Raw genomic sequence first — 12,164 nt, 5'->3', positions numbered from 1 at the left:
TTATAAATATTCAAAAGATATATAATAAAACATAAATGTGATAAAATACAAGATATTTTAAAATATCTAAATGGAACTTTTAAGATGAAAATATATCAAAATGAAAATGTACTAGATGAGATTCAGAACCATTTAGACACCACAGGAAAAAAACGGTAAACTTAAAAACACAGCAATAGAAACTATCCAAAATGAAGCACATACAGAAAAATAAAGACTGAAACAAGTGGACAACTCTTCTATGAGTGTAGGATAATATAATGGTTTCTGAGATATGTAAATTGGAGTGACAAAAAAAGAAGAGAAAGATGAATGACGCATAAAAAGATCTGAAGAAAGAACAGCTAAAGCTTTTCCCCTAAAATTTGGTTAAAACTGTAAGTTTACAGATCCAAGCGTTTCAGTGAACCCCAGGCAGACTATTAAACACACACACACACACACACACACGCACACGCAAATGGTAATCAAATTGGTGAAAAGCACATAAAAATTTAAAAATATTAGCAACCAGAGAATATGGAGACATTATACAGAGAGGAGCAAGGATAAAAATTACAGCAGATTTCTCGTTGGAGATGATGTAAGCTAGAAGGCAGTGGAGTGGGATGGAGAAGTCAATGTCCATTTCTACACCCAGAAATGAAACCCTATGAATCAATGAAAGCTGAAAGAATGCATCACCAACAGAACCTGACTACGTACAAGTCCTTAAGGGAAAAATCACACGTTAAATCTGGATTATTTCTCCCTTTCTATGATGGTGTAGCTTCCTCCATCAGACCCTGAAATCCATGTTTTACGTTGGTGGTTCCATGTTACTTCTACCATCAGGTATGACACACGTTGCAGACCTGGCCCCTTATCCTGAGGTCAGATTGGTTAATTTCCAGGATGTAAACCTGTATCTGAGTGTTCCTGCCTTCTAGTCCTGCAGATACACAGAACCCTCTGGAGGCCGCACTCAGAGTCATCTTGTTTTACCCTATCCCATAGGCAGATGATCCCTGCTTTAGGCAGTGTGCATGGGGTCCCCACATGGTCCTCTTTTAGACCTATTCTCTATAGAAACAGACTTTCAGCTATGATGGCTGTTTCCAGATTCAGAGCCCAGCACCCCTGGATCTTGTGCCCCCTTTCCGACCTCCCATCTCATCCAGCTTTTCTCTTCCTGGATCCCCTTCTAGGTGAGTGGCACAAAAATGCACCTGGCCACATCAGACTGAAACCTGAGACTCCGCTTGACTCTTCCAATTCCACTCAGTCACTAACGGTTTTCAAACTTCTCTTGAATCTGTTAATTTCTCTCTTTTTTCTTACCAACCACCTTAGCTAATTCCCTACCATTTTTTAGCTGGAGCTCAACAGTGCCTCCTGGTCCTCCCACATGCACTCAACTCATTGTCCAGTGATGCCATAGTGACCTCCTAGGCTCGAATCTGATGACATAACTCCTCTGAGTAATGTCTCGTCATTCTCTTTAAAGTAAAGTTGAAGCCTCTTAAGCTTCTCAAGATCTTTAGTCAGCTCTTTTTTTTATCGCTGCAGTCTCATCTCTCATCATTTGCTGCCTCCAGCTTTTATTGTGACCATTAAATGATGAAAATTTTTGAATGTTCCATGTCCTCTTTTGCTTCCAGGATTTGCAGAAATTGTTCTGTCTTCTTGAAATGCTATCCTTCTTCATCTATTGAATGTGTCATCACCTCCCCAGTAAAGCCCTTCCTGATCTCCCTAGCCTTGATTAAGCGCTCCTACTCTGTTCTTCAGCTTGTGCTGCACTGATGCAGGTGGTGCTAATTGAACTATATTTTTTCCTGCTTCCACAAATAAAACTATGAACAACTGGAGGGCAGGAGCTTTCCATCACCTAGCATGGTATCTGATACATTGCTGGTGCTCACAGAAATTTGTTGAATAAATAATCACCATTAAGTATTAATTTAAAGTCATTATTAATTCTGCTAACCCTCCTACACCTATCACAGTGCCTGGCACATATTGATCACTCAGCACTTTCAGTAACATTAAGGAGTCACTGATCATTTATGTATCTCACATATTATAATGCCCTATTGTAAATGTGATCTCATTTAAACTTAATCCCTCCCTAAATAAAGTATGTTTTATTATCCTCAACTAAAAGGTAAAGAAACTAAGGCTAAGAAATATTAAGTCGTTTTTTCAGGGTCAAATCAACACCAGAAATGGTGTTCAAGCCCAGTTTCTCTTTTTAGTTGAGGAAAGTACCTAAGTCCAACAAAACCGTCCAAACTGATCTTTATCAGGTTTATTTAAGGGGAAAAAACTTAATGTCTTTGCTATATATTTCCCCAGTAAAAAGTAGTAGAAAAGGAAGAAGCAAAATAATCTAACACTATGAAAACAGAACATTTATTTCCAGTACATATCTATGATGTCTATCAAAATGGAATGTAATTCTGAGAAGAGCCAAGTTACAATTCTTATATGCTTAAGTCTTTATCTGTAAGCATTTGATAGATCCTAAGAATCAACCAGGAAAATTGATGTAACAGTACAATGTCTTTCTTCAGTGCATTGAACTGGAAAAAAGTACTAATGAATGCTGATCACGATTTTGATTTCTAATTAGTATACAGAATGTTAATGTTTTCACAGTCGAGAGACACATTAGTATGTATAGGTGGCTTAAGTGGCTATCTAGCTGGTGTTGCTAGGATTGGCTAAAAAAGAAAACTCTTAATAAATATTTTTCACATAAAACATTATCTGAATGTCTATTCAGAGGGATTCCAGTTAGCCATTCTTTTCAGTAGGGACTTTATGTGAAAAATCCTAATACAACACTCCCAGGAGACTGTGTGATGGAGAGAAAAGCATTCTGACTTTTGAGGTCTGTTCTCTCTCTCTGCTAATTACTTGTTCTGTGAACTGGGCAGGTGACTCTTGAAACATAATCAACAAAGTTCTTTTCTTGTCTGTGAAATGAGGAGTAGGACCACAGGACCCCTAGTCTCATCAGCATTACCACTGCTGTAGATCTGGGGGTGATCTTATCACTGCAGTAGGCTGACCTCTCTGGTTCCTCCCTTCCTGGATTTTGATACTCTACCTCACTGACCTCACTGTGAACAGTGCTGTGTGGCCCACTGACTGAGCAGTAGCTGGCTGGTAGAACCGTGGAATTTATAGGAATCAGGGAAATAGTAATTATTTCTATTTATTTATCTCCACCCCTTTTCGGCATTCAACATGGATTTCTGAAGTTTTTGTCAGCTAAGAAGCATTTCTGGTCTTCACTGAGCCATAATTTCACCATCTTTAAAGTGGAAGTAAATAATATGTACTTCTTAGTCTCCACCACAGGCTTGTTTTGCCTTACCCTAAATTACTAGTGAGGTTTTAATGGGGAGTGCATTTGTGACAGTGCTTGACGGAATGCATGGTGCACTGAAGGCAGTGCAGGAAGTCAGTTTCTTAATTCTACCTTTGCTTTTTTAGAGTAGCCTAAAGATCAAGTAAACCAACATCCTCACCCTGATACCAAACTTGGCCCATACAAATGTGTAATGCCTGACTTTTGATGGTTCCTCTGCCTGGAGAAATAAACCAATTATATTTTCCTAACTCAACCACCTCTCAATAAACATCTTTCTGCAAAACATGATTTCTCTCCTGTGTGTGGGAGTGGGACAGCATCTAATTAGATTTAGGTTCCCTTAATGAGAAGCTGCCCATATGTACTCTCAGCCTTGAATTGCCTGCCCTGATCTGGAGATAGCTACTTGGCCAAGGCTCCAAATGGTGCTTCCTGCCGCCAAGAAATCTTAAATAGCTAAGGCTAGAGGGTCTAACGACAATGTCAGTAGCGGTATCTTACTTCATATGGTAGCTAATTATAACATTCATTCAGAAAAAACATAAAGAGACTTGTTGTCATAGTGATGGCTAATTCTCAAAGTTGGATGCATAGCTCCAATTGGAGAATCTGCCAGCACAGAGACACACATCAATTTGTTGTGTATGCTGCAGTGATAATTGAGATTGTACTTCAAAGAAAAAAATTTGGCATGGACAGGGTTTTCTACATTCATGCTATATTGCATTCTCTTGCGTACAACAATGGATTTCTCTTTTTCTTTTCTAAAAATATTAGTTTTCAGGGACTTGGTTATACTCCAGAAACCAGTGGTGACACTGGCTCCTGATAGCCAGGAAGCTTTGAAAGCCCTGAGGCCAGTAACTGGGATGTTCAGGTAACCAAGCCTAGAAGCCAATAAGATTTTGTCACTTGTGCAATTAGAACAGATCCAGGTTGGGCACGGTGGCTCATACCTGTAATCTCAGCACTTTGGAAGGCCAAGGCCGGCAGATCGCCTGAGATCAGGAGTTAGAGACCAGCCTGGCCAACATGATGAAACCCCGTCTCTACTAAAAGCACAAGAATTAGCGAGGTGTAGTGGCTCACGCCTGTGATCCCAGCTACTCAGGAGTCTGAGGCAGGAGAATCGCTTGAACCCGGGAGGCAGAGTTTGCGGTGAGCCAAGATCATGCCACTACACTCCAGCCTGGGCGACAGAGTGAGACTCCATCTCAAATAAAATAAAATAAAATAAAATAAAATAAAATAAAATAAAATAAAATGAATAGATCCAGCTAGAGCCCCTGATTCAAGTGGTTGAATTTAGAAACTTTAGAGAAAAAAGAGATATTGGTGTCCTTACCCTTCTGATTCTCTTCTCATCTCCATTGCCAGTCCCAGGTTTCCAGCAGACACGCAGCTTATTGTCCAATCTTCGTTATTGGGTTAGAGCAGCTCTGCAGAAATTCTGTCCTGTTTTTACGCTGGAGGAACTAGAGAAACTTAAAAGAAAGAGGGGGTTAACAGGTATCAAACAACACGGATGAGCTAAGTACTATCCTAGACACTATTATATCCGGTTTCTCATTTTCCACACCAAATACAAGAGGGAATTCGTTGTTTTTCCAGGATTTATGTGTTCAGTAAGGGGAAAAGATCAGAATCTTCCCATAAACACTTTTTAAATTTATTTTTAATTTCCATAAAGGTTATTGAGGAACAGATGGTGTTTGGTTACATGAGTAAGTTCTTTAGTGGTGATTTGTGAGATTTTGGTGCACTCATCACCCGAGCAGTATACACGGAGCCTTATTTGTAGTCTTCTTCCTATAAATTCTTAAACCATCTTTTCTCCATGATCCTCAAGCCTAAAACTGGCCCTGGGTAGTAATGTCACCGCCTCTTCTTCCTTATCTCTACTCTGTCACCTTGAGACTCCTAAAAGCAAACGTATTTCCCAAATAGGAGGCAGCACCAATTTGGGAAGAGAACAGGGATAGGGGATGTGTAGTGGGGAGAAGTTATCAGAATAGAGAAACAATTACTGGACCATATTGCGAGATGGACTGTCAGAAGGTCTGCCTACACAACCTTCTATCTGTAGGGTGAAAGAGAAAAATACTAGACTGAAAGTCTGGTAATAAGAGTTTTATTTTTAGTTCTTATATTACAATTTCCTCCTCTTGTATTAGAGTGGTAGGACGAGGTCAGTAACTCTCCTATGGGCAGGTGGATAAAGGCATCACTTATGAAAATAATAGGGAATTGGGGTAAGATGGTACACTTACATATTCTTGTTAAACTCCTCCACAAGATAGATATAGCAAAGATGAATAAAACTAAAATTCCACAGAAATAATATACCACCTATTTCCATGAACCCCAGAATATAAGCAGAGTATATATATCACAGCAAGAACTGTGTTGTATTAAAGGCTATGTGGGAGAATGTGAAGGGAATATAAAGAACTTCCAATGGTGCTGAAAGCCCAAAGACCCCCCCCCCCAGATTGCTAATAACCACTCGCTGGAAAGTTTGACTGGTCATTTGTAGACAGTGGTTGAAACTGAGAGAATGCTTTGCAGACTCAAACTTATGGGTCAATATGAAGAGCTCATGAAAGCTCAGATAATACCAGCGTGATCTGTAACCTGTAAACCATTGAAACTAACCAACCAAATATTCTTGTAGGAAGGAAGTCAGAACTGAGGACAGACCACTGAGAATAGAATCCAAATTGCGCCAAACAGGTACAATGGGAGCAAAGAAATGCAACAATCTAAGTAAAATAGAAGGAGGGGAGGGGAAACTCACCACATTGCAAAAAATGTGAAGCAACTTCCCCACCAAAACATCCCATTTTCCAAATACAAAAGAAGAGGGTGCTTTAGAGCTTGGAAGCTGGACAGACTTCCCTGACCATATAGTACTATGATTCCCCATTCAGTAGTCATTAGCCACATGGGGCTATATTAATTCTAATTAAACTAAAAGAAATTAGGTTAAGGTTTTGTTAATTAAATTTCATTAAAATTTCATTAAATTAATATTTTAGTTTTTCAGCTGCACTAGCCACGTTTCAATTTCTTACCAGCCTATGGTTAGAGGCTACTGTATTATGTGGTGCAGAACCTTTCCATCATTGCAGGGTGTTTTACTGGACAGTGCCAGTCATCTAACAAGTAACATGAGCAACAGAAAATGAGCACAGTCAAATCCTACACAAAGTCATAAGATAAAAGAAAATATGGTGCAAAATAATGTGCCTATAAAACAGGGATTGGCAAACCCTTTCTGTAAAGATAGTGAGTATTATTAGGCTTTATGGGCCTACACTAGACAGTAAATATTTTAGGTATGTAGAAAAAGTTTTTGGCTTTATGTGTCATGTGGTCTCTGACACAACTACTCAGTTCTGCCAATGTAGAGTGAAATTCGCCATAGACAATAAGTAAATGAATAAACATGGCTGTGTTCCAATAACTTTGTTTACAAGAACAGGTGATGAGCTGGATCCGGCCTGCTGGCTGTCTTTTGCCAACCTCTGCTACAGACCACGAAGTTATATCAGAAAGACAGATCCACAAAACAAGTGAAAATGGTAACCAAGGCCAGGTGCAGTGGCTCGCTCCTGTAATCCCAGCACTTTGGGAGTCTCAGACAGAAGGATCACTTGAGCCCAAGAGTTCAAGACCAGTCTGGGCAACATGGCAAGACCTTGTTTCTACAGAGAACTTAAAAATTAACCAGGCATGGTGGTGCATGCCTGTAGTACCAGCTACTCAGATGGCTGAGGTAGGGAGATTGACTGAGCCCAGGAGGTCAAGTCTGCAGTGAGCTGTGATTGTGCCATTGCACTCCTGCTTGGGCAATAAAAAAACAGAGCAAAACAAAAAAGAAAAGAAAAGAACAGAAAACAATAACTTAATAATCAAAATCAGCTAAAAGAATAAAAGAGTGAGTCAAGTCTGTAAATTTAATCTGTAAATATAGTGGGCATGGAGAAATGTCAGGAGAACTGATAATCTTAGGCTACAAAATATCCTTAATAAATTTCAAAGAAGAGAAAAAATAGAAACAGTATTCTCTGACCATAATACATTAAAAGTGAAAATTTAATTTAAAGGAAAGATCCTTCTACTGATAAATTTTTAATGTTATTAAATAATTCCTGGTTCCAAGAAAAGATAAAAAAGCAAAACATAGGTTTTCTGGAAAAATAACTAATGTGACCACAATACAAGTCAGAATCTATGAAATATGGCTAAAGCAGTTACCAGAGGAAGTCTAATAGTATTAAATATCCATATGAATAAAAATTAAAGAATAAAATAAATAAGCTAAATACTCAAGAATTTAGAAAAAGAGTAAGACAGGAAGCAAGAGGAAAGAATTAATATAGATCAAAGTAGAAATCAATGAAACATAAAATAGAAAACCAGCAGAAGTAATAAATAAAGGTAAAATCTGGCCCTTAAAAAAAAAAACACAACAAAATGTTCAAATCACTAGTTAACTCTAACCCAATTTTTTACAAAAAGGGGAGTATAAATATCTAAACTTAGAAATGATAAGATAAACAATCAGCCAGAAAAATATTACAAATTTATGAAACTAATCATGACTTATAAAAATGCACCCCAGTAAAAATAGAAAGACTAGAAAGACCAAATACCACAAGAGAAATAAAGTATTTAAAGAACATAAAAGGCCTGGCATGGTAGCTCAGGCCTGTAATCCCAGCACTTTGGGAGGCCGAGGCAGGCAGATCATGAGGTCAAGAGATTGAGACCATCCTGGCCAACATGGTGAAACACCGTCTCTACTAAAAATGTAAAAATTAGCTGGGCATGGTGGCACATGCCTGTAGTCTCAGCTACTCAGGAGGCTGAGGCAAGAGAATCGCTTGAACTGGGGAGGCAGAGGTTGCAGTGAGCCAGGATCGCATCACAGGTCACTGCACTCCAGCCTGACGACAGAGCAAGACTCCACCTAAAAAAAGAAAAATAACACAAAAGCACCAAGACCAGTTGGTTTCCATTTCTGTCAAAAGACTATGTTCTCCTTGAAAGGCATGTTTGCTTCCATTGTATACCCCTCGAAGTTTCTAGGAAGATCTTTTATACAAAAGACCTCTGTGCACTCACATTCTACGTGTATTTACTCGAGCACTTATTAAGTGCATTCTGTGAAATTGATGCTGGCTGGGGGTGGTTACAAGCAGGAGTGGAGGTAGCGGTTGGGGTCTGTGGTGACATGGTTAAAAAAAAAAAAAAAAAAAGAAAGCTTCATCAACCAAGACAGCAGATGCCTGCAGCCTGCAACAAACAGGAACATCATCACAGGGCAACTGTGGGCTGGGCAGATCTAGCTTTGAATTCCGATTCTTTCTATTTATAGCTTTATGACTTGGGCAAGTTATTTAATTTCTCCAAGTGTTACTCTGCTTACTTCTATGATGAGAATAATAAAAGTACTGACCTTACATAGTTGGTGTGAAGATGAAATGAAAATAAAGTTTATAAAGTGCTGGGCTATGCAGTGCCATGAAGTACCCACTCAGTGGATGTTGGCTGCTGTCATCAGGACAGGTGTGAGAGTGATAATAATGTGCTGTCTTGAATCGTGTTTCAAGGTTCACAAATGGGAAAAGCAAATTGAAATATGCATTTACTTTCAAAATCCAATCCCTTTAAGCCAGAAATATTGCAATCTGAAGCCTTCTCTCCTTGCCCCCAATCTTCCCAATTCAAGACATCTTCCTCAGGGAACACTGGGTAAAAATGATGAGTTGAAAATGTACACATTGCTTTCCTCCATTCCCAAACCCTACTAAAACAATAGTAAAGATACATAGTTTTAAAGGACAAAATTCGTAACAGTAGAGAAACTGAGAAGAGGCAAGTTTACAAGAAACAAAATTTTGAAAGGTAAAATGCAAATGAATGAATGCTAACTAATTTAGCTGTACAGGAAAAGCTGAATCTTAAACCAGCACTGGTGAATGTTAAAACAAACAAACAAACAAAAAACCTATTTACATGCAGAACCCCTCAAAATCTTACTAATTTGCACTAAGTACCTTAGGAATTGTGAGTGAACAGGCTAGCTTAAAAAGTCTGCTTTTGACAATTAAATCCTCTATACCCTGCAACCAGGTGAACATCCACCTGGTAGAAGACCAGAAATGTGGTCTCTGAACAGGATGAAATGTATGTTCCCTAAACTAGAGGGCACCAGGCGTAGTTGAGAGTGGGCTACCATCCTGAAAATAAGGACAATAAGAAAATATAAGTGCTCCAAACATTGAGGTCTCAGCTGACACGGCCAACACAGTTACAAAAATACCCATGCAAGACCAGATGATACTTCTCCAGAAATACAATCAGCCTAAGGGGAAAGATTTACAGATACTGATAAAAAAAGGGCCCCAACTCACCATTAGAGCCCACAGTCAACATGTCTCACCCCATGAATCCAGAGATTCCAATAAACTTTTCTTGTGACCTAGTCTAGTTAGGTTTTGTGGTTCCCCAAGGATCACTATTTGTAACTTGAAATACAGAGACCAAAACAAACACAAGGCACATTAGAGAAAGAAGAAAACATACAGGGAGAAGACAATTGAAAAATAATATATCTTTGTAGAGTTAAGAGGTGATATTGCATCCATGAGAAAAGAAGAAGATGCAATTAAAAAGCATACTCAGAGACAAATAAAAGAACACTTGGAAATTGAAAATATAACAGCAAGTATATGAAAATTCAATAGAAGAAACACAAGTTAAGATTGAAGACATATATGATAAAATAGAAAAAAAAATGGCAAACAACAGCCCTCAAGATCTAAGGTCTGAATAAGAGGGCTTCCAAAAGAAAGGAAGAAAAGAAATGGATGGGAGAAAATCACCAACCAAATAAGTCAGGAAAAGGTCCTCTAACTAAATGACACTAGTTTCCAGATTGAGAGGGCCTGGCACAATGGATAAAATCGCTATAATGGGGGAAAGAGAGAGGAAGACGGAGAAGGTAAGGCAGGGCCCCAACAGAGAGAGAGAGAGAGAGGAAAAAGATGGAGAAGTGGGGAGAAGGGAGAGGAAAGAAGGGGAGGAAAAAGAGGGAAAAATCCCAATAACTTACAAAGACTCATGAATCTGAATGGTTTCAGACTTCTTTCAACAGACATGTTAGAAGCTAGAAGATTATGGAAGGGAGCCTTCAACATTCTGAATGAAATGATTCCTAATGTGGAATGTCATAATCAACAAAATCATCAGTCAGGTGTGAGAATTAAATAAATACAACTTCAGAGATGAATGTTCTCAAAATTTTACCTGCCTTATGTTCTTTTCCGGAGAGCTTTGCTCTGCCAGAGGATGTACTTCCTTTAAAGAAGGGAGAAAACCAATAAAGAGGAAGATATGGATACAGAAAACTGGGAATTAAAGAGAGATGAAGGGAATCCTGATGATGACTTGAAACAGAAATTAAAAGAAAATAAAGAATGTGTAAGTAAAAACCAGTTGTATGTAAGAAAACCCAATTTCCCCTTAAGAAGAGAAAGAGCTGGAGTCCTTTAAAATTAACTGCCTGTTTTTCTGTGGCTAGTGAGCCTTATCTCTCCCTTTCCCAGGCACTGTGAAAACTCTGTTTCTCTAGCTGTGCAGCTGCAAGGTCACTAGACAGATAATCTCAAGTCATAAAACATGTTGTTCGTTAAAAAATAAGAAATGATGTAATGCATGTCTCAATTAAATAACTGTCTTTGTTTCTCGCTTCTGTAATGTGCTTCCCCTTGCAAAGATCTCCCTCCGCCCCACAAAATGCTTAAAAGGTAGCTTGACTCTTGGTTCAGGGCTCAGTCCTTTGGATGTTAATCCGACTGGGTCAGTGCATCTAAATAATTAAATGATTCCTCCTCAACCCCTCGGTCTCTCTGATTCCTTGATTATCCCACCACAGACTGACCAGGCAGATCCAATGATGCAGCTATGCATCCAGCAAAAAGGTTAAAATCAGCACTCTGGAATACAACAGAAGGCCCCCAAAAAGTTCTTCAGAAAGTTATCATTAATAGAATCAATAATACTTTTGAACATTTTGGGAGAAAACCTGAACAGTTTGCAGACCTTCGGATGAATTAGGTTACCTACATTGAAAAAATAAGCAAATTTTAAAAATATAAGGCAATCATTAGCTCTAAAAAATAATAAAAACTTATTCAGAAAAAAGAATCAGTTGAAAGTACACGTTGCACAAACAGTGTCTATGCAGTAAAAATCCTAAAAAAATCCCAATTTTTTACAAAAGAGGAAGTATAAATGTATAAACTCAGAAAAGACAAGCTAATCAACAAGCCAGAAAAAAAAAATCTTATGAAACTAACTTGTGAACTCTATGTAGACACATTTAAATCTAGCCCAGGTTGGGACATAACTGTCATGAGAAGATTTGGATAGTATGAAAGGATGTGCACATGTGATAATGGAAGACGGAGAAAACTGAAAAAACGTAAGTACCTCGATCCGGAACCAAATACCAAAATCTAGTAGCTAAAATAGGTGACAGTGGTGTGTTGGAGAGGTGCACATGAAAGAAGAGAGCGGAAGGGCACTACTGCTTTCTGAAATAAATCTTGTGGACTCATCAACCATCAGTGTAAACGTATAATTCTTATTAAAACAAGTACACAAACAAAAACTGAAAACTCAAAGTAAATCTCAATTAGGGCATGAGCTCTCTGCTTGTGAACTTCACTTCTGATTCTGAAGGGTTTCTAAGCAAGCCTAACACACAGTATGTTTTCCCCACCAATCTATT

Source organism: Rhinopithecus bieti, unplaced genomic scaffold, assembly GCF_001698545.2.
Source record: "Rhinopithecus bieti isolate Rb0 unplaced genomic scaffold, ASM169854v2 scaffold_5626, whole genome shotgun sequence".
In the NCBI taxonomy this organism is placed as follows: domain Eukaryota; kingdom Metazoa; phylum Chordata; class Mammalia; order Primates; family Cercopithecidae; genus Rhinopithecus; species Rhinopithecus bieti.
This window is presented reverse-complemented; position numbering follows the sequence as displayed.